The sequence below is a fragment of the Lactuca saligna genome, chromosome 1 (assembly GCF_052625555.1).
Source record: "Lactuca saligna cultivar CGN05327 chromosome 1, ASM5262555v1, whole genome shotgun sequence".
Classification (NCBI taxonomy): domain Eukaryota; kingdom Viridiplantae; phylum Streptophyta; class Magnoliopsida; order Asterales; family Asteraceae; genus Lactuca; species Lactuca saligna.
The window spans coordinates 167,523,794-167,548,600 of record NC_136417.1 but is presented as its reverse complement, the minus strand read 5'-3'; positions in this window follow the sequence as shown (position 1 = coordinate 167,548,600).

Sequence of the window (24,807 nt, the reverse complement as noted above, 5' to 3'; positions counted from 1 at the left end):
TTTAGGAAAATGTGAATAAGGTGGTAATCCATGAAATTACACTTTACACTTTGTCTAAGTCGTTGGTGGAGCGTGTGTGGTTAACCGGCACACTAACTTGGACTTAACAAGGTAGGTAAAGGGTGACTTAAGGTTTATTATAGTATCGGTGGAGCGTGTGTGGTTTACCGGCACATCGATTGAGTGATAAACTTTAAGGGTACCAAGTGATTTGCATGGTTACTTCACACCTCGTTTTGTGATCCTTGGTATCCCAGTCACAAAACTTGGAGGGCACTCTCGAGATTGAAACATGCCTTTGAAAAGTTCATTGGATCTCAAAGAATCTAGGAATTTCTAAAACCAATAAAAAACTAAATATCTAATATTTCGGTTTTCGTGGTGGAAATTGGTGAATCGTCATTCACCTACCTTTCAAATATGGTATAGCTTAGATTACGGCATACCTCTTCTAAGTTATATTATATTGTGATTGGATCCTAGCCTTAACATTACATTTGGGTGTTTTATTAAGGACTCTCTTAAATCTATACTAAACTTGTTCTTCTCTTTCAGATGTCTTCAAATAATGCTTCTGGCTCGAATCCTAATGGCTCCTTTACTCTTATGAGTCTGTGTGGGAAAGTCACCTTTGATGGATCCAACTTCAATAAATGGATCAGAAACATCAGGATGATTACCCGCTACGAGGACAAAGAATATGTCCTTGACAAGGAGCTTAAGAAAATTAATGAGTCCACTGCAACTCCCCAGGAGATCGTTGACTTTCATACTCATGAAAGAGATGCAACCAAGGTGGCTTGCATCATGTTGGCTACAATGACAGCTGAACTCTAAAAGTCTTATGAGGATTTCTACCCTTATGAAATGCACCAAGATTTGATGGAAAGATACCATCAAAGTGCACGACAAGAGAGGTACGAAGTCATCTGCTCCATGATAACAACCATGATGAAGGACGGAGATTCCGTCACGAGCCACATGCAGAAAATGCAAAGGTATGTGGATCGTTTGATGAAGCTTAATGTGAACTTCCCTGAGGAGCTTGCAATAGATATCATTTTGCACTCCTTACCATCGTGCTATGATCAATTCCGCATGACATATCACATGAACAAGGAAGAGGTCACCCTCAGCAAACTTCAGGGACTTCTCAAGACCGCAGAAACAGGTCTTAAGGGGAAGTTGGTTGCTATCACTCCTACTCCAGACTCAACTCCGGTCTTGGAAATCGGGCAAAGTCGAGGGATGAAGAGAAAGAGATCTTCGAAGGGTACCAAGGCTCGGACCCTTGATGGCTCTTCTTCAAGTGGAACCAAGAAAGGTTTCATTACTCCTTCTTCTGACCCAAAAGAGGCTGAATGCTTCTATTGCCATGAAAAAGCTCATTGGAAGCGGAACTGCCCAAAGTACCAGCAGGATGTGAAGGATGGGAAACTCAAACCCAACCATGCAGGTATTTACACTATCATTTCTAATAACTCACCCCATTTGAAATCTTGGGTCCTTGATACCGGTTGCGGTATTCATATTTGTTGTGACTTGCAGGGACTAGGAAGAAGTGAGAATGTGGAGAAAGGAAGAATAAACTTAATCATGGGGAATAGGAAAGTTACACCTGTCACCAAGATTGGAGTTTATACTTTATCGCTAAGTAGTGGGTTAAATTTAGATTTGAATAAATGTTGTTATTCGCCAGAAATGGCAAGAAATATTATTTCCTTTCATGCATTGTACAAACAAGGTTTCACCTTTTCGTTTGATAATGAAGTTGGTTCGATTAATGCTTTCTTTAATAATGTTCTTTATTTTAAAGCATTACCTTGTGATGGTGTGTATGAAGCTGTATCTGTTGTAGATAACTTAGGAAATAATGTTCTGTGTATTGATTCTACTAATAATAATAACTTGGATAAAGCATCATTATGACATTGTCGTCTTGGACATATAAGCAAGAAACGCATAGGCCAACTCCAAAAGGATGGAGTCTTGGAGTCATTTGACCTAAAGTCAAATGATAGTTGCGAATCATGCTTACTTGGAAAAATGACAAAGTCACCCTTCACACGCTCGTGTGAAAGGGGTGAAGGTTTATTGGACCTTATACACACGGATGTGTGTGGGCCATTCAAACATGCCACAAGGGATGCTAATCGTTATTATTTGACTTTTACTGATGATTACAGTAGATATGGATATGTCTACTTAATCAAGCATAAGTCAGAGACTTTCGAGAAGTTTAAGGAATTTAAACAGGAAGTCGAGAATCAATTGGGCAGGAACATTAAGATGCTTCGATCCGATCGGGGTGGTGAGTATCTTAGTTCAGAGTTCCTCGACTATCTAAGGGAATGTGGGATTGTCTCACAATTGACACCTCCCAGGACACCGCAGTTGAATGGTGTGGCTGAGAGGCGTAATCGAACCTTGTTGGACATGGTTCGTTCCATGATGAGTCGAGCTTCGCTACCAATCTCATTCTGGGGGTATGCCTTAGAGACTGCCACCCATATGCTTAATCTAGTCCCTACAAAGAAAGTTGCCAAATCTCTTCACGAGATGTGGACTGGTAAAGTACCTAAACTAGACCACATCAAGATTTGTGGTTGCGAGGCTTTCGTGAGACGCGAGACTCATGATAAGCTCGAACCCCGAAGCGAGAGGTGTATTTTCATCGGCTACCCACAGCAATCCTTTGGTTACCTCTTCTACAGACCTAGTGACAATGTGGTCTTTGTAGCAAGAAGAGGAGTCTTTCGGGAAAGAGAGTTTATAAGCCAAGGAGACAATGGGAGGCAAATTGATCTTGAATAAATTCAAGAGTCAAGTGGTGAAGGAACTTCAAACTCTAGCCCTCAACCTGAGGAGGAAACTCCTATTGAGCCAATTGATGAATATGTACCTCTGAGGCGTTCCACGAGAGTTAGGAATGCACCTGAGCATTACTATGGTTTCCATATTACTGCAGAAGGTGAGACACTTATTAGTGATGGAACACTAGTAAGTCAAGATGACCCTAACAGCTACGAGGAAGCCATGGCAGGCCCCTAGTCTGCTAAATGGAAAGAGGCTATGGATAGCGAGATACAATCCATGTATGACAATCAAGTTTGGAACTTGGTTGAAAATGTACCAGGTCGAAAGACTGTAGGGTGCAAATGGGTCTTCAAGAAGAAGACCGACATAGATGGTAAAGTACACACTTATAAGGCTAGACTAGTTGCAAAGGGCTTCTCTCAAATTCCTTGAGTGGATTATGATGAGACCTTTTCTCCGGTAGCCAAGATTAAGTCTATTCGGGTTCTGTTAGCCATAGCCGCATTTCATGACTATGAAATTTGGCAAATGGATGTCAAAACCGCTTTCCTTAATGGAAAGTTGGCTGAAGATGTTTACATGAGTCAGCCAGAGGGTTTTGTCAGCAACAAGTACCCCAATAGAGTGTGTAAGCTTGAGAAATCCATTTATGGATTAAAGCAAGCACCTCGCAGATGGAATCTTTGCTTTGATGAAAAGGTCAAGGAATTTGGCTTTTCTAGGAGTGAAGATGAATCTTGTGTATATGTCAAGGCTAGTGGGAGTATAGTTAGCTTTTTGGTATTGTATGTGGATGACATACTACTCATAGGAAACGACATTCCAACCCTGCAGGAAGTAAAGTCCTGGCTTGGAAAGTGTTTTGCTATGAAGGACCTTGGTGAAGCTGCCTATATTTTGGGGATAAGGATCTTGAGAGATCGGAGTAAAAGACTAATTGGACTTAGTCAAAGAACCTACTTGGAGAAGGTGCTGAAGAGATTCAGAATGCAAGACTCCAAGAAAGGAGAGTTGCCCATCCAGAGTAACGCCAAACTGAGTAAGACACAAAGCCCTAGCACTGAGGCTGAGATAGCACAAATGAGTCAAGTACCTTATGCTTCGGCTGTAGGATCGATCATGTATGCTATGACGTGTACTCGAACTGATGTAGCTTTTGCCCTGAGCATGGTTAGCAGGTTTCAGGGGAACCCTGGCAAGGCACACTGGACTGCGGTAAAGAATATTCTCAAGTACCTACGAAGGACTAAGGATTGGGTCCTTACCCTCGGTGGGAGTGATGACTTGAGAGTTGTAGGGTATAGTGATGCTAGCTTCCAGACTGATAGGGATAACTTCCGCTCTCAGTCGGGCTGGGTCTTTACCCTAAATGGAGGAGCAATTTCTTGGAAGAGTTCCAAGCAAGAGACAGTGGCAGATTCTACTTGTGAATCAGAGTATATTGCAGCTAGCGAAGCGGCAAAGGAGGCGTTATGGCTGAGGAACTTCATTGGAGACCTTGGAGTTGTACCAACTATTAAAGAGCCAATGGAATTTTTCTGTGATAGTGAAAGTGCTGTTGCCTTAGCCAAGGAACCAAGGGATCACTGGAGATCCAGACACATCGACAGAAAATACCATTTCATCAGACATCGGATCGAAGAAGGACTCCTCGTGGCAAAGAGGGTATCATCAGATGAGAATCCGGTAGATCCCCTCACGAAGGGACTGACTCGGGTTAAGCATCTCCAGCATGCTCGGAGCATAGGGCTGAAGGATGATATTAGATTTAGTAGTTAGATAACCTCGAAATTTGTAAAGTGTAATTGACATTTGATGATGAATCAAAGTGTTTTATTTATGAGTAAAGTGTTGCTATCTCTTGTCGATCATTTACTATATTTCTTTTGCATGTTTTGACTTCCAGAATAATTTTGTTTAGTATAACATATTATTCAAACCTCCACAGTCGGTCATATGTCGGAAGTAGGTCTGAATCAAGACTGTCATGTTTGGTTGTAGAGGTCTTGGACAAGTCTACAACAATCATGAGTGCTCATAAGTTCTGAGCATTGGACTCAACCCACGCTCACTGGAATCACTTCATGGAATTCTATCTCGAGTGATCGTGAGACGGTAATATCATATAAGTCTTTAAACCTAGAGATATGATTTGTTACTTACAAGTTGGTTATGCATTGATTGTACGAAAAATGCATTGGTAACTCGATGTTATAAATCGCGCTCTTGTGTGTAATTCAATGAGTAGTAGAGCAAACATATGAGTCGAAGTTTATCTGTTCCTTCTTGGATTAGAAGCTGATATCTGGGCCCCTCGATGATTTTGTTTTGACCTATGTACCGGGCCCGGTCAGAACTAAAATTGATGTGTTCAATGAAGTTCTTTGTCAAACAAATCAGAAATTGGGAAACAAACTGTTGGACAATAAGTAAGACATTATTCCATGTATTTGTCCGACTGATATCTAGAATAGAGGATTATATGATCACTTATCTTAAATGGCGTACCATCATCTTCTCAGTTTCGAGAAACCTTCTAAAGAGCTACGATTGCTGATCGGTTCCTGAAGTCATACTTGCAGTAATAGTTATTAGACTTATCCAAGTGGGAGACTGTTGGATAAGGTGTCTAAGTCCATAACTATTTCTGGTATGTACTTGACCCGACCCAGCATGGTCCATTTGGGTTGCATGGCATCATGCAATTGGATAGACTAAATGAGAGAAATAACACTTGGAGATTATTAATATATTATAAGTTCTAATATATTAATAATATTATTTGATTAGTTTGATCAAGAATTAATTTAGAATTAATTATGTGATCAAAAGATAACTAATTAAATATATGGGTTGATTATGTAAATCATCCATATCTTGTATAGTGGGCTAAAAGGCTCCATGGACTATCAAGTTGGGTTCCACCCATAGGATGCTCCATGGGAGTTACAAACCCATGGGTCATGGAAATGAAGAGTCATGACACATTAGGGTTTAACCCTAGATGTGTCAACACTATATAAGTAACATGTTCTCCACCTAAAATTGGGCTACACTAAGAAACAAGAGGGCTTGGCCGATTTTAAGAAGTGTGTGTTCTCTCATAAGTTCTTCCAAGAGCATTTGGTGTTGTGTGAAGCATTTGAGGCATCACACTTGGGGTGCTAGGCTCACAAGGTTTCAAGGAACACAAACAACAACAAGGTAAGTTATCCTATCTATACTTTATGTTAAAATTGTTCCCCATGTATGCTAGATAGGAATATAACCTTGAAATTCAACTTTGCATGATAATTAGACAAACATAGATCCAAGGTTATTAGGGTTGCATGTACACTTAGGAAGTGTTAGAATGCTCAAAACCCATCAGTAATAAGTAATATAATCCTACTTACTAATCACATGTGATTGACATAATAAGTAGCATGATTCTACTTGTATCCCCCCCCCATAAAACATTTAAAAAGAGTTTAAAACATTAGTTAAGGGGTATGGACTCACCTGTAGTTGGTGATTGGAATGAACTGAACGGTATAGGATGGCTGGGTGTCAAGCGAGGACTTGTGAACACACTACGATCCTAATGAACATATAATCACACATATACACACTCAATTTGACATAAATGACTAATTGATAATGTTTAAGACATCTTAGACATAATAAACACTTTATATAAGTGTTTCAAGCCTTGAGGATTGCATCTAAGCTATTGTGGGACAGGGTATTTGTGTTTAGGGTTTCCAAAGGACCCTATGTGAGAGTTTACTCACTATAAACCATCACACATGGAGTTTACGGTTGTAAACTCTTGAGTTTACGGCCGTAAACTCCCAAACATGTGTGTTTGGTGTGTTTTGAAGTCCCAAAGGCTTTCTAGAATTGTTCTAACTTAGTGGTTAAGTCCTTGGAAGGGTTTAAGGTCTACAAGTACTCCAATTAGGAGTTTATGGCCTCAAGGCCATTCCCCTTAGAGTTTAAGGCCGTAAACTCTAAGTAATGTGGGTTTTTGTTGCTTTCAAGCCTCTTGCACTTGTGGGATGTATTCTAGACTTTTATTTCTAGCATATGAAGGCATTAGGCACACCTTAGTGCCCTTTTTAGGAGTTTACGGCCCAAGAACCATGTCTTGGCCGTAAACTCACTTGGTTAAGTGATTTTGATGTGGTTTGGTTCTTCATTTTTGTGGGAAACAATTCCATGAAGGGGTCTGGGGCTTTAGGTCTCTTGAAGACACCCTTTTGTCCATTTCAATGGAGTTTACGACCTAAGCTTCTCTTGGGCTGTAAACTCACTTTTGTTTGTGTCATTTGATGTGTTTAAGACCTTATGCTACTTGGGAAAATAGCCTAGACACAAGCCTTAAGTCCTAGTGTCCTCAAAACACCCTTTGGTGTTAGAATATGGAGTTTACGGCCTAAGAGAGTTCTGGGCCGTAAACTCCCAATATTGGGTGGATTTTGGCTTGCTTTCTTGTCCCTAACATGCATACATAAACATCTAAGGCCTTATCATAACACAAGTGTCGGTTTTGGCTTCGTTTCGGGAGTTTACCGGTCAAGAACACCTCGAGGTGTAAACTCCTAGATTTCATGTTTTAGCCTTCTAAAACATGTTATAGACACGTATAAAGCTTTCTAACAATACTATAAAGAGTTACTCACGTTTTGGTATAAAAACCCGAAGATCCGTCAGAGAGAAAATGGCTTTTCTCTAGTCGGAAATGTGAATAATGAATGATTTTGATTTGGAAATCTATTTATAGTCCTGAGATATTTTGGCAGATAATATTTCTATTCCTGAAATGATCCCTAATAAATTAGAGTGTTGGAATAACAGTGTTGCACCAAACCCTAGTGCACCCACTCTCCTGATACCCCTTTTTGGTGTAAAACCCTGAAACTGCCAAACTTATATTCTAAGTCTGAATTTTCACTGTAACTGATCTTCATCTATTGGCTTGATATGGTTTATTCAGAACGGAAATTTCGGGTTGTCAGAATTTTGGGCGATAGTCCCCAAATGTATCTCTCTATTTTCTTGCTCTCAGGAGCAATCATATATGGGCAAAGGATTGCCAGATCGCAGAATATGTTGGTATAAGTTGCTATGTCGGTACTAATCATTCAAAGAGTCCAGAGGTCACACCCGAAAAACTAAGGCGGAAACATTTCCGGGGCGGACTCCACATTGAGTATTAAATCTAATGCACATAGTAAACAAGGTAAACAAACATTACATTACATATGAATGTTCACATTTGTTCAAAAGTAAAGTTGTACAAGTGTTATACATATGTATATATATGAAAAAAAGCAAGACGTGTCTTCTACGTACTCCGTCTTCGCCAAAAGGATCATCAGGTACCTGTCTAATGTGGACCTGAGAATACAAGCATTTTAAAAATTAGCATACAGCTGGTGAGTTCAAAAGCGGTTTTGTTTTGTGAAAATGTATGAGTTTCCTTTTGATTTCTGAAAATGTTACGACCCAAGAAAATCTCATATTTTCTTATATGTAAGTTTAGTTATCTGTTATGTTACACGTTTCTGGTTATGTTCAGTTGTTATCCCAGGAAAATCCCATATTTTCCTAAAAGTCGGCTACCGATCTGAAATGTAATGTGAAAGATGTATACTGAAAACCTGTTTATCCTTGTGAAGTGTATGTTAGTTTACCGACCCAAAATGTAATGTAAAAGATGTATATTGAAGTGTTTTAGTCTTAAACACGTATATAAAACTAATAAATACAAAGTAAACTAGTTACTAAACCCATTATTACTAAAAAGTAAATCTCTATTATCCAAATTGCAAGTTCCATAACCAAACGATAGACTAATTATGGCAATAAGTAGTCCATCCAACTTTGACTTTCGTCACCCTTGAACCTTTCGGTTCGGCTGTAGCTAGCAGCCAGGTGTGGGGTAGTCAGCCTCGTATTGATCTATACACTCAAGTCACGCTCCCTATCTAAGAGATTCTGGTTACGGGGGCGGTCCTCCATTCACGTATCGCTGTGGAGTGCTCACCGAGGACGTGTCTCCAATTTATAGGAATAAAAAATTTACTAGTAATAATACAGAGAGATCAAATGGCGATCCTCCACTCACGTATCTCTGTGGAGTGTTACTGAGCACAAAACAATATTCTAAGTTAATGTTCAAAGTTCAATGTTATGCTTTTAACTATTATGATGTGGGAAAACCATTTGTATCACAAATAATATGATAGTGTGTTCTACAAGTTTAACGATTATATTTTACGATTGTCAGTGTTAAAAGAATATGTAAAATGAAACACAACATATATAAAACAAGTTTCGACTACAAGTATTCCTTGTACTTTGCTTGTATCCCCCCTGAAAACAGTGAAAACATTGAAAATAAGTAGGGGTATGAACTCACTAGGCGAGAAAAAGTGTCGGTTCGGGGCTTGATAATGCGCAATGTTCCTATGTAATATGAAATGATACACAATTGTTCAGAGTGACCTGGGTGACATCTATGGATGTGTAGGACCTGGATATGGAGTTTACTCTTCAAAAGTAAACTCTTTGAGGAGTTCACGGTACATTGACCATATCCTCATGATTTTACGGCCGTAAACTCATGGGTGGTGGGCTATTGATTGCCAAATAGTCTTACAATGCACACGGGAAAGTTCTACGGTTGATTCCATGGCTTAGGAAGTGATCGGGACTTGAAATGGCCTTGGAAATAGAGTTTACGGTCTATGAAAGTGTTCTTGGGGAGTTTACTACCTTAAAAACATGAGTTTATAAACGTAAACTCATGTTTTTTCATGATTCATGGGTGTTGGTGTTTGTAGGTTAATCACATGTGATTCTAGTCCAATATACAAGCCATTGAAGGTGATAAGGGAACTTAAACACCCATTTGAAGAGTTTATGGTCTAAGGAGATGATTTTATAGTCTATGAATGTTCTTGGACCGTAAACTCTAGTTTGTCCCATTTATGAATGTATTGGTGCATTTCTTGAAGAGTTATAAGGTTATATGCACTCATGGAAGTTCATTGAAGGTGTTTAGGGGCAAACTAACACCCTAAAAGGTGTTTAAGGTCTAAGAATGAGGTTTTACAGTCCAAGTATGTTCTTGGACCGTAAACTCATGTTTGGTCCCTTCTTGTATGATTTGGTGCTTCAAATGATGAAGTAGAAGGTCCTAGACACGCTTGGAAGCTTTTGGTGGTGTTTAAAGGCATTTTTAACACCTTAAGAGCACTTTATGGTTCATGCATGGGGATTTACTGTCCAAGAATGTTCTTGGGCCGTAAAATTAAGTTCATATATAAAATGTCATGATTTTGGGGTCCTTAGATTATGCATGCAAGTTTCTAGGTCGAATCTAAGCCCTAAATGAGGTTTGGAAGGGTTTTATGGCACAAAAACCCTCATAAGAGGTGTTCATGGTTTTGGGAGAGTCCCAAAACTATAAACACATGTTTACATGTGTTTTGAGTGATTTCAAAAAGGATTTGCATGGTATTCAAGTTAAACAACAAGTTTAGGATGGATTGCTTACCAAATGATGCTTGAAATGAGGGTTTTTGGACCAATTTCGAGTTCTAGACAGAGAGAGAGTAGTGAGAGAAAGTAGAGAGAGTGTGAAAAAGCTTCAAATGAGGCTCTCTCAACCTTATATATGCTAAAAGTTTGGGACACGGTGGAATTCTACCCGATACCGACGTTATACGATGCTTTTGGTCGCACCCGATAAAGTTGCCGTAATTACGACTTAAATCAAACTAAATATTTTCTAAATGAAATAGAAAATATTTTAATGTTTTAAAATGTATTCCAACACTTTTAAAACATTAATAGAAGTAGCAATAATTTATTTGAAACAAAGTTAACGGAAAATTTTGGAACTTAATGGCTTTATTAACGAAAGCGGGTTACTGTGACGGAAAATAAATCACGGGTTGTCAAATTCCCCCCCCCCCCCCCCTCGTTAGAGACAATTTCGTCCCAAAATTTAAAAATTAAGATACAAATCTTGGATTTAGAAACAGATGTGGATACTTCTATTTCATCGAGTCTTCGCGCTCCCAAGTGAACTCAGGTCCCCGCTTGGCATTCCAGTGAACCTTCACTATCGGGATGCGACTTTGTTTCGTACGTTTGATCTCTCGATCCATGATTTCGATTGGTTCCTCTACAAAGTTTAGGTTTTCATTGATCTCAGTCTCGTCCAGAGGGATCACGAGGGTTTCATCGGATAAACACTTTTTAAGGTTTGAGATGTGGAAGACGGGATGAATGTTGCTAAGCTCGAGAGGTAATTGAAGTTTGTAGGCTACCGGACCGATCCTGGCTAGGATCTCGAAGGGTCCAATGTACCTCGGATTAAGTTTCCCACGCTTTCCAAAGCGTAACATGCCTTTCCAGGGCGAGACCCGAGGGTTTCTGGGTAACTTAGTGATGAAATCCATGGTAATCATCTCCCATTTCCACTCGGGTATCTCGGGCTGATGGAGCAGACCCGAGGGTTTCTGGTACTCGACTTTTACCTTAGCGCAAGTCAGACACGTGCTCACAAATGTAGCGATCTCGGCTTTCATGTTGGGCCACCAGTAATTTTTCTTGAGATCTAAGTACATCTTATCAGAACCCGGGTGAAAAGAGTATTTAGTCTTGTGTGCTTCCTCCATGACAACTTCCCTAAATCCTCCGAACTTTGGGGTCCAAATTCGGTCCATGAAACAGTAGACTCTGTCACCTCTGATCTCAAGTTTCTTATCCCTTCCCCTCAAGGCTTCGCTTGATTTGTTCTCGGGTTTAAGGGCTTCTATCTGAGCGTCTCGGATTTGCATGGATAAATGGGAATGGATAGTCATCGTCAGTGTTCTCACCTTACGGCTTGAACTTTCCTTTCGGCTAAGGGCATTTACTACCACGTTGGCCTTGCCGGGATGGTAGCAAATTTCACACTCATAATCGTTGAGTAACTCTACCCATTGTCCTTGCCTCATGTTTAAGTCCTTCTGATTGAGGATGTGCTGCAGACTCTTATGGTCAGTGAAGATCGTACACTTGGTTCCATAGAGAAAATGTCTCCAAATCTTTAGTGAAAAGACTACGGATCCTAACTCTAAGTCGTGCGTGGTATAGTTGATCTCGTGTTCCTTTAACTGTCTTGAGGCATAAGCAATTACTCTTCCTCTTTGCATAAGCACACAGCCTAAGCCCTGATTAGACGCATCACAATAGAAAACGAAGTCTTCTGTCCCTTCGGGCAGAGACAGAACAAGAGCGCTGCACAAGGCTTGCTTTAATGTCTGGAACGCTGCCTCTTGATTTTCACTCCAACAAAAGGGTACACCTTTCTGTGTTAGAGTGGTTAGGGGTTTGGCGATTTTGGAAAAATTCTGGATGAATCTCCGATAATAGCCAGCGAGACCCAAGAATTGATGGATTTATGTGGGTGTCTTTGGTGCCGACCAATTCTCTATTGCTTTAATCTTGGAAGGATCCACATGAATACCCTCCTCGCTTACCACGTGACCGAGGAAAGTCACCTTCCGAATCCAGAATTCACACTTGGAAAATTTTGCGTCCAACTTATCGGATCTAAGGGTTTCCAACACTTACTTCAAGTTTTGTTTGTGATCTTATTCGTTTCTGGAGCAGCCAAGTATGTCATCAATGAACAGATTGACGACCTTATCCAGAAAAGGGTGACACACCCGGTTCATCAGGTCCATGAACACTGCTGGTGCATTGGTTAGACAGAAGGGCATCACTATGAACTCGTAGTGTCCATACCGAGTCCTGAAGGATGTTTTGGAAACATCACTCTCAAGAACTCGTAGCTGATGGTACCCTAACCTAAGGTCTATCTTCGAGAAATAGCTGGCTCCCTGAAGTTGATCGAAAAGGTCATCCATTCATGGAAGGGGATATCGGTTTTTGACGGTCAGTTTGTTCAACTCACGGTAGTCGATACACATCCGGAAGGATCCATCTTTTTTCTGTACAAATAAAATCGGAGCTCCCCAGGGTGAGGAACTCGGTCTGATGAACCCTTTGCTGAGTAACTCGTTGAGTTGGCTGGATAACTCCTACATTTCTGCTGGGGCTGGGCGATATGGAGACTTGGCTACGGGGGTTGCTCCAGGAATTAGGTCAATGCGAAATTCGACTTGACGTTCGGGAGGAATTCCTGGGAGCTCTTCCGGAAAGACATCAGGAAAGTTACAGACTTTGGGGATGCTTGTGAGGTCTTTAATTTCCTGTTTCTCGTTGATTACATGGACTAGGAATGCTTGGCATTCCTTTCGCAAGAGTTTCTGAGCTTTGATGCAGGAAATGATGTGAAGGTTGGAGCTGAGTTTATCGCCATAGATCATGAGAGTTTGACCCGTAGATAGATTGAGACGGATGGCTTTTTTGTAGCAAAGGATATCAGCATGATTGGAATCAACCAATCCATTCCAATTATAACATGAAAGCTATTTATGGAGACTGGCATAAGATCAATGGGAAATGAATGATCGTTCAGGGTAAGGGTACAACCTAAGAATATATCGCGAGCGCTTTCTTTCTCATCGTTAGCCATCTCGACGGTAAACATTTCGGTTAATGGTTGGGGATTAGGTTTTAGATTATGTTTGAACGAATTACTAACAAAGCTTCTTTCAACACCCGAATTGAAAAGAATACTAGCATAAGAGTTGTCGAGAAGGAACGCACCCGAAACAACGGTGGGATCGGCGACTGCCTCCTCCCGTCCCATGGCTAGGACTCTCCCGGTATTATTAGCTGTCGCTTTCTTGGGGCAGTTCCTCTTCTAATGCCCAACTTCTCCACAATTATAGCAGGCTTGACCAACACCTTCTCCAGAAGATTGATTTGCAGATTGGGCTGCTGCCTTGCAGAATCGAGTCGTGTGCCCCTTTTTACCACAGTTGGTGCATGTTAGGTCGCGGCAGGGGCCAGGGTTATAGTGGTATTTGCACTTTTCACACAGAGGTAGGTTACCAGCATACCTACTGGTAGGTGTATATCCCACAACAGAAGCAACAACAATGAGGGTAGTAGCAGCATGGACTGCTACTATATGCTGTTTCTTTGAAGATCCTTTAGAAGATTGACCTTTCTTCTTCTTCAAGTACTTTCTCTTCTCACCACTTGTCTTAGTCGGTTCATGAGTGGTGGTTGCTTCCTCAACCTCATCACTGTGATCAATCAGGGTCTGGGCTATGCTTTTGGCACTGTCATAAGTATCCGACCTCGCAGATAAGACGTTTCCTTTAGTCGGTTGGGTTAGCCCCCAAATAAATCTCTCTATCTTTTTACTCTCCGGGGTAACCATTCCCAGACAGAGTAGTGCCAAGTCATCAAACCTCGAGGTGTATGCGGCAATATCAGAACCCTTCATTTTCAAGTTACAGAGCTCGTGCTCTAACTTCTGTATTTTTCCCCGAGGGCAGTACTCAGCTAGAAGAAGTTTTTTCATGGCTTCCCAACCCATAGCATTGGCTACAGGTAGAGTCAAGGATTTGACTCGGCCATTCCACCAAGTCAGGGCTTTATCAATAAAGGTACAGGCTGCGAATTTCAATTTGTCAGACTCCGAACAAGCACAGATTTCAAAGATGGATTCGATTTTCTCGAACCATCGAGTGAGGGAGATAACACCTCCAGTGCCATCAAAGTATGTGGGTTTTGCGCTCATGAAATCTTTATATGAACCCTCTTTTCGGCATCCCTGGCTATTTTCTGGATTTTGGGGTTGGGGACCACCTCCTGAACTACCGGGGCTCATTTGTGACATGGCGGCTGTCACTGCGGCGGTAATAGCTGTCTGTAGCGTTACAATATCAATTTGAGGAGGAGGTGGTGGCGGAGGGTTGTCGGTCTTTGAGATAGGTCTCTTTCTTGGAGGCATCTTGATCTAATAAGATCAGGAAAGAGAGGATGGTAAGTCCTCTGAATTGAATCAAGAGATATGTTAGATATATATATTCCGAATAAGCGATAAAGCAGAAAAGAGTTATCAAAATAGATAGTTAACGCTAAAAGAATGATCAGGGAACAACGCTTGAATGAGGATCTCTACAAAGGATTGGCTCGAGAAATACTCCCATAGTATTTCATGATTCGCTACGACCATGGTTCGATGTTTGGGGTATTAGGGTAAGTTTTAGGCATGATGAACACCATAGTCACTCCCAAGCACATGTTGGCCGTGTCTCGAATGAATATAGTTGGCCAGGCTATATTGATCCTGGACACCACTACATAATTACCCAGGTTTAACCGCAACGTACAACACTCATTTACATATGTTTTTGTTCTACTTGTAGTTACGGACCTCGACGGTTAGGTATACTTGTATACTTTTGAAAATACTTATACTTTGAAGTATACTTTTAGTTCAGAGCACTTAGGCCCCTTAGTGTTTATAGTCTTATACCATTTAAAATCTGGTATACTTAATTCACTATAAACAAGGGCTCTGATACCAATCTGTCACACCCCAAAAACAAAGGCGGAAACATTTATGGGACGGACTCCACGTTGAGTATCAAATCCAATGCACATAGTAAACAAGGTAAACAACCATTACATTACATATGAAAATTTACATTTGTTCAGAAGTAAAGTTGTATAACTGTGATACATATGTATATATATGAACAAAAGCAAGACGTGTCTTCTACGTACTCCGTCTTCGCCAAAAGAATCATCGGGTACCTATCTAACATGGACCTGAGAATACAAGCATTTTATAAATCAACATAAAGCTGGTGAGTTCATAAGCAATTTTATTTTCTGAAAATGTACGAGTTTCCTTTTGATTTATGAAAATGTTACGACCCAAGAAAATCCCATATTTTCTTATATGGAGGTTTAGTTATCTGTTATGTTACACGGTTCTGGTTATGTTCAGTTGTTATCCCACGAAAATCCCATATTTTCCTAAAAGTTGGCTACCGATCTGAAATGTAATGTCAAAGATGTATATCTGAAACGTAATGTCAAAGATGTATACTGAAAACCTGGTAATCGTTGTGAAGTGTATGTTAGTTTATCGACCCGAAATGTAATGTAAAAGATGTATACTGAAATGTATTAGTTTTAAACACGTATATAAAACTAATAAATACAAAGTAAACTAGTTACTAAACCCATTATTAATAAAAAGTAAATGTCTGTTATCCAAATTGCGAGTTCCATAGCCATACGATAGACTAATTATGGCAATAAGTAGTCCATCTCACTTTATGACTTTCATCACCCTTGAACCTTTCGGTTCGGCTGTAGCTAGCAGCCAGGTGCAGGGTAGTCAGCCCTGTATTGATCTATACACTAAAGTCACGTTCCCTATCTAAGAGATTCTGGTTATGGGGCCAGTCCTCCTATCGCGTATCTCTGTGGAGTGTTCACCGAGGACGTGTCTCCAATTTATAGGAATAACAAATTTACTAGTAATAATACAAAAAGATCAAATGATGATCCTCCACTCGCGTATCTCTGTGGAGTGTTACCGAGAACAACACAATATTCTAATTTAATGTTCAAAGTTCAATGTTATGCTTTTAACTGTTATGATGTGAGAAAACCATTTGTGAAAATATAAAATACAACAATTTATAGTATTTTTCACAAATAATATGATAGTGTGTTCTGCAAGTTTAACAGTTATCTGTTACGATTGTCAGTGTTAAAAGCATATGTAAAATGAAACACAACATATATAAAACAAGTTTCGAGTACAAGTATTCCTTGTACTTTGCTTGTATCCCCCCTGAAAACAATGAAAGCATTGAAATTAAGTAGGGGTATGAACTCACCAGGCGAGAAAACGTGTCGGTTTGGATGCTATGTGTCGTTTCGGGGCTTGATAACGTGCAATGATCCGATGTAAAATGAAATGATACACAATTGTATCTAATTAGACTTCGAACCACTAGTTAGATATGAATACACACTTTGAGATGTGAAAACACTTCAATACAAGTGTTCGGAGTTACCTGGGTGACATCTATGGATGTGTAGGACCTAGATATGGACTTTAATCTTCAAAAGTAAACTCTTTGAGGAGTTCACGGTACATTAACCATATCCTCATGAGCTTACGGCTGTAAATTCATGGGTGGTGGGTTCTTGATTGCCAAATAGTCTTACAATGCACACGGGAAAGTTCTAGGCTGGATTCCATGGCTTAGGAAGTGATCGGGACTTGAAATAGCCTTGGAAATGGAGTTTATGGTCTATGAAGGTGTTCTTGGGGAGTTTACTACCTTAAAAACATGATTTTACAAACGTAAACTCATGTTTTTTCATGATTCATGGCTGTTGTTGTTTTTAGGTTAATCACATGTAATTCTAGTCCAATATACAAGCCATTCAAGGTGATAAGGGCACTAAAAAACCCATTTGATGAGTTTATGGTCTAAGGAGATGAGTTTACCGTCTAACAATGTGCTTGGACCCTAAACTCTATTTTGTCCCATTTATGAATGTATTGGTGCATTTCTTGAAGGGTTATAAGGTTATATGCACTAATTGGAAGTTCATTGAAGGTGTTTAGGGGCAAACTTACACCCTAAAAGGTGTTTAAGGTCTAAGAATGAGGGTTTATGGTCCAAGCATGTTCTTGGACCGTAAACTCTTGTTTGGTCCCTTTTGTATGATTTGGTGTTTCAAATGATGAAGTAGAAGATCGTAGACATGTTTGGAAGCTTTTGGTGGTCTTTAAGGGCATTTTTAACACCTTAAGAGGAGTTTATGGTTCATGCATTGGGGTTTATGGTCCAAGAATGTTCTTGGGCCATAAACTCATGTTCATAGATCAAATGTCATGATTTTGGGGTTCTTAGATTATGCATGCAAGTTTCTAGGTCGAATCTAAGCCCTAAATGAGGTTTGGAAGGGTTTTATGGAATAAAAACCCTCATAAGAGGTGTTCACGGTTTTGGGAGGGTCCCCAAACCGTAAACACATGTTTACTGTGTTTTGAGTGATTTCAAAAAGGATTTGCGTGCTATTCAAGTTAAACGAAAAGTTTAGGATGGATTGCTTACCAAATGATGCTTCATATGATGGTTTTTGGACCAATTTCGAGTTCTAGAGAGAGAGAGAGAGTAGTGAGAGAAAGTAGAGAGAGAGTGAAAAAGCTTCAAATGAGGCTCTCTCAACCTTATATATGCTGAAAGTTTGGTACACGGTGGAATTCTACCCGATACCGACGTTATACGATGCTTTTGGTCGCACTCGATAAAGTTGTCATAATTACGACGTAGATAAAAACTAAATATTTTCTAAATGAAATAGAAAATATTTTAATGTTTTAATATGTATTCCAACACTTTTAAAACATTAATAGAAGTCGCAATAATTTATTTGAAAAAAAGTTAACGAAAATTTTTGGAACTTAACGGCTTTATTAACGAAAACGGGTTACTGTGACGGAAAATAAATCATGGGTTATCACACTAGAGTTCATGCTCGAGTTTTTGAATCTCTCCTCGTGGGCAGTACTCCCTCATCAGCATGATTTTTTAGCTCTCCCAGCTTATTGAATTCGCTACTATCACAGTATGTACCTTAACGTGGCCATTCCACCAAGTTAAAGCTCTATCAGTAAGTGTGTACGTTGCAAACTTGACTTTGTTGTGCTCGGGGCAAGAGCAGATTTCAAACACTGATTCCGTCATTTCAATCCACTGCCTTAAAATCATCACACCACCCGTTCCATTAAACATCCGGGGTTTAGCATTCGTAAAGTCTTTATAGGTGCACTCCTGGGGTTGCCCATGACTATCGCCATGGTTGGAAGGATGTATGCAAACTCTTGAACTAGTAGTAACAGGGGTATTGATCTGTGACATAGTAGCCACCACAGCTGCGATGACTGCTACCTGGAACATGACAACATCAAATTGAGGAGGTGGAGGTGGTGGTGGTATCGGTGCTTCCCTACCGTTGTTTCGTCTCGGATTTCTACGCGGAGGCATCCTTCAACTAAAGATTGAAAAGACAATGGTAAGAAGTCCATAGTATAGAAAATGAATGTGTCTCATGAACTAAATCACTATAGTTCAAAAACAGATGATAGTATGAGTCTCAAATATAGAAGAACGAAGGTTATTCGTAAATCTGAATATATGAATAAGCGTATGGTTTTTTTCCATAATATTTTAAAGATTGAACGAAATACTCAACGTAGTAATAATAGCGTGCAAATTATATTAATATAATAGATGATACAACAATCACGAAAATTTGACCCTTAAAAGGGTCTTCGATTACAAGATTTTAAGAAAGTAAAAACTTTTAGCCGAGGTCCTAACTTATAACAAAATTTGAGGTTTTCGCAAGTACGACTTGCGATGTGTGTTGCGCTTGGAGCTTGACTCCGCATCCGATTGCTTTGATTCCATAAGACGCCTATCGAAGGCGGCTTGTTGTTCCCTCAACTCTGCGAGGGCTGCAATCATTTGTGCTTAGAATGCATCGGCACGGAGATGGGTGTCATCCTGCAACATATCCAAACGATGGATGTCGGCCGTGTGAACTTGTACTTCCACGATGTCACACCCCGAAAACCGAAGGCGGAAAACATTTCCGGGGTTGACTACCACGTTGAGTATCAAATCCAATGCACATAGTAAGTAAAGTAAAGCAACCATTACATTACATAATAAAAGTTTTACAGTTGTTTCAAAAGTAAAGTTTGTACAGTTGTGATACATTATATATATATAAACAAAAGGGACGGATCTTCATGTACACCGTCTTCGAGCAACAGGATCTTCGGGTACCTGTTCTAACGCTAACCTGAGAACACAAGCGGTTTGAAAATCAACATAAAGCTGGTGAGTTCATAAGCGGTTTTGTTTTACGAAAATGTATCGGTTCCCTTTCTGTATCTAAAATGTTATATTCACCAAGAAAATCCCGTATTTTCTTAACGTTGGTTATTGTTTCACAAATGTAAAGTATAGTAAGTTTGTACACTGAAAATATGTTTATTCATATGAAAAATGTATAGTTGGTTATCTGACTGGTTGAACTGTTCTGTTTACTAATCATGTGTTACCAGGAAAGTCCCATACTTTCCTTATTGTATGCTACAAATTGTAAAAGATGTAATGTTATCCAGTTTGTTACTCTTTCTAGTTATGTAAATGTTACCCAGGAAAGCCCCATGCTTTCCTGCATGTAGGTATCTAATGTAAACGATGTTAAAGATGTAAAAGATGTAATCGTGATTAGGTTCTATGTTTTCCCCAGGAAAGTCCCGTACCTTCCTGAATGTTGGTTTCAGTAAGTAAAAGATGTAAAAGATGCCAAAGATGTAAACGATGTATAAAGTAATCCATTATTACTGTAAGTAAATCTCTTTTATCCTATTTGCGAGTTCCATAACCATAAAATAGACTGAAACCTGTGGCAATAAGTAGTCCACATGTGGCAATAAGTAGTCCACATGTGGCAATAAGTCGTCCACATACTTATGACTTTCGTCACACTGGAACCATTTCGGTTCGGCTGTAGCTAGCAGCCAGGTGTGGGGTAGTCAGCCCCGTATAGATCTATACACTCAAGTCACGCTCTCTAAATACCAGAGATTCTGGTTATGGGTGTAGTCCTCCACTCGCGTAATCTGGGTGGAGTGTTCTCCGAGGACGTGTCTCCAATCATACAGGAATAACAAATTTACTAGTAATAATATGATAGTCCTCCACTCGTATATGTGTGGGGAGTGTTACCGAGGACAAAACAGTGTCCAGGTATTATGTTCAAATGTTTTAATGTCGTGCTTTTAACTGATAAAATGTGGAAACACATTTGTGAAATACATGTAAAACATACTAGTTTAAAGACTTATTTCACAAATATATGTTATGTGATCTGTATGTTCAAGTGGTTATCAGTTGTAATATCAGTTATAAAAGCATAAGAATATGAAACACACATTTGAAAACATGTTTTGAGTACAAGAATTCCCTTGTACTTTGCTTGTGTTCCCCCCCTGAAAACAGTGAAAACAGTGAAAAAGGGTAGGGTATGAACTCACCAGACTCGGACACGTGTCGGTTTTGAATGCTATACATCGGTTCGGGGTTTGATTACTCGCGATGACCCTATGTAAAATGATATAATGTCCATATATATACAATTAGAGATACATTCACTAATCATATGGAACATTACACTCCAATGAGGTTAAACACCTCAAAACGAGCGTTTGGAGTGACCCGGGTGACATCTTCGGACTTGTAATGGCACTAGGGACTTGGGACTTGAGTTTACTCTCCATAAGTAAACATTTAAATGAGTTTAAAACTATGGAACACACACATACATGAGTTTACGGCCGTAAACTCATATGGGTGTGGTTTTGATGGTTTATGGGCTCAAATGGACATAGAGGTTGCTAGAATGGATTATCTAAATTGCCTTGGAACACTTGGAATGAGTTTAAATCATCAAAACTGATTATTTTATGGGAGTTTACGGCCCAGTATAGGCTCCTGGCCGTAAACTCCTTAATCTTCATGAAAATGATGTTTAATGTTCTTAAAACAAATCACATGTGATTACTAGAATTATTCCAAGACCTTACATGAGTTTTATGGGACATTTGAGGGGTGTTATGGAGTTTACGGCCCATGAGACCCTCCTCATGGCCGTAAACTCTTATGTAGGGTCATACAAAGTGTTTCAAGGTCTAAAACTTGCATAGAAGGGCTTCTAAAATTCATCTAAAGGCTTTAGGGGTGTTTAGTTTGCATTCTAACACCAAAAGTTTTGGGGTTTACGGCCCAAGAACAAGCCTTGGCTGTAAACTCTTATAAATCCCACAAATGATGTGTTTTAGTCCTTTAAAGTATTTTTGGTTGGTCCCTTGATTTATTCCAAGGCTTTTGGTGGTGTTGGATGGCTTTCTAACACCTTAGAATTGGATTTATGTCACATTTTGGGGAGTTTACGGCCTAAGCACTCTCATTGGCCGTAAACTCACATAAGTCCCATAAAATTCATGTTTCAAGTGTCCAAATGCTAAAACCAAGGTCCTATAATTCACATCTAAGCCATAGAAGTGATTTGGAAGGGTTTAAGGGCATGAAAACCCTAATTATATGAGTTTACGGCCCAAGACTGTTCCTTGGCCGTAAACTCCTTCAAATGGCTCAAAATCTATGTTTTAAATGTTTAGAGTCCCAATCTAGAAGTCCCATAGCCATATCTAAAGTCCAATTGAGTTTAGGAAGGAGTTTAAGGGCTTAAAACCCCATTTAATGGAGTTTACGGCCCAAGCTTGTTCCTTGGCCGTAAACTCGTGTTCTTGGACCTAAAACTCAATTATTTCATCGATTTGAAGGTTAAAGATACTGAATAACATGCTAGGGAGGTTACCTTAAAGATTTGAAGCCTTAAACTTGAGATTTGGACCATAATTCTAGCTTGAGGAGAGAGGTTGTAAGAGTTTAGTGAGAAACTTGCCAAAAGGCTTCAAATGAAGTCTTAAACACGTTTATATAGTGTTTAAGTTTTGGACACGGTGGAATTCTACCCGATACTGGCGTTAGACGGGGGTTTTTCGTCGTACCCGATTAAGTTACCGTAACCCGATACGGTAATATCTAGAAATATTCCGATCACTAAAGTTGAGTGTCAAAATGATTTTTAAATGTATTAAGACACCCATTAAGTCATTTTAAATGTGTACCAGATAATGACTTAATTATACGGAAGATCGGAAATCGAAATCGGAACGAAGATCGGTTGCGCGAATTGTACTACGAAAGAGTTACAATAAATGATATGGAAATTTCGGGTTGTTACACACGATGACTTTTTGGATTCGATTTGCTTGGACCCCCGATTAATAGGACTGGTTGGCCAGTTTACCTACCATAACCGGAAGTTCTCGGTCATCTGAACCTCCATCCCTGTTGCCGTAGAAGTTTCGACACATACCGTAGGGAGAGCGTATCCCTTGTTGTTGGCTCTAATGGTGGAGGTGACTTCCCAAACTAGGGTCGGTCCCTGGAAGTTCCTCCTAATGGCTAGAGGGTCGACTACTTCTAGTTCTGAATCTGTACCAGAGTAATCCCCTTCTTCCAACTTGATAGGTTATTCATCCTCTTCTAGAGCCTCATCTACCCATCCTCCATTGCCCTGGTTTGGGTAGTAGGGGTCCCCTTGTGGGTGAAATCCAGCCATTTGACTATACGAGAATAGGGTTATAAGATTTGAACAAAACTTGAAAACATGTAACAATAAGCAATTTATTTAAACTATTTTATGCACCAAATACTCCTATAGTATTTAAATTTGTATGTTTGATACTAGTGTCTATTTTGCTAAGTTTTGACTTGTTGCTCACTACGATCATTCCTTGATATACGTTAGTCCAATCTCGGATAAATATAGTTCATCAGGCTATATTCATCCCAAATTCGATTACATATATCGAGAACTAATCGTAGTGTCCAACTCGTCTTAATACTTTTTGTATAGCTCTCATCAAGAAAATGTATCGTTGTATGCATGTATTTTGTATTTTCATGACCTAAAATAATCTATTTAAATGAAATAAGGGTTTTAGGTGTGAAAACCTTTTGTCAGAGACTTTGAGTCACTAAGCATTTATAGTTTGTATATCTTATGAGGTTCGATATACTTAGTTCACTATAAACATTGCTCTGATACCAATCTGTCACACCCCCAAACTGGAACGACGGAAACGTTCGGGGGCGGATGACTTCATGTGGTAACGTAACAAATGAATACATAGTAAAGAAATCAATACAACCATCATATATATAATTGAAAGTTTACATTGTTAAAAGAGTACATGTTCAAAACCAATTACAATATGATGCCAAAAATATGAGTTTAAACTGGCGCCGCAACGTTCCTTCTTCAAGAAGCTGTTTGGTAGCTGCAATTACTGAGTCCTTGGGACATACAAGTAGTTTTGAAAGAGTAGATCACCATTTAAGTTGGTGAGTTTCATAAGTATTTAATGATAGTATTTGTATGAACTAAAATGAAATTGTTTGTTTTTGTTTGTTAGTTTCTACAAAATCCCATATTTCCTACTGGTATAAATGTAGCCTTAAATCAAGACCAATGTTTGTCAAAAAGTTTGATGTTTTCCCATCTGTTAGTAGTGGTTTAGATGTTCCAAACTTGTATAACAATTAGGTTTTTCATGCCTGAAGTAATTAATTTATGTATGTATAAAACCTCCAATACGTCTGAAAAACCCCGTAAATCAATGTGTTTTTAATACTCTATGTGAGTTTTATAACCATACTATTGACTAGAAATGCTTACACACACCATTCTTCAAGCGTTGGAATGTTCTGATGTTTGTCACCCCAAATGGTGTACTGTAGCTAACAGTCAGGGTGCGGGGTTGTCAATCCCTTATAGATCTATACACAAACACCATGCTCCCCTCCAAGGGATTCTGGTATATAATAGAGGACTTGAAATGCGTACTTGAGCGTACGTGAAGTTTAATATCTCACAAAACTTAGTATAAAACAGATTTACGTGTGAAAATGTTTGTTTCTTCTTGTATATGAAAGTAACTTCTTGAAAGAGTATTTCCAAAATGTAAAAGTTCGTAGTTGTGACAACCTGTAATTTATTTCGTCCCTAAAAACCGTTCCCGTCAAATAAAATCGTCGTACTAAATTTGTTCGTTAACCTTTGCATTAAATTAATTTTATCGCGACTTTTATTTTGATTTCGTAAATGTCGGGATGTGTTATAATCATTAAAATATTTTCCATATTTTTTTGGAAAATTAATATTTTCATCTAAATCGTGATTACGGCAAATTTATCGGGTTCGACAAAAAACGCCGTCTAACGGCAGTATCGGGTAGAATTCCTCCGGGCCACAAACTCAACCCCTATATAAGGGATTGAGTGACATCATTTTGAGGCTTTTACTCTCTCTCTCTCTCTCTCTCTAAAAACTTTCTCTCTC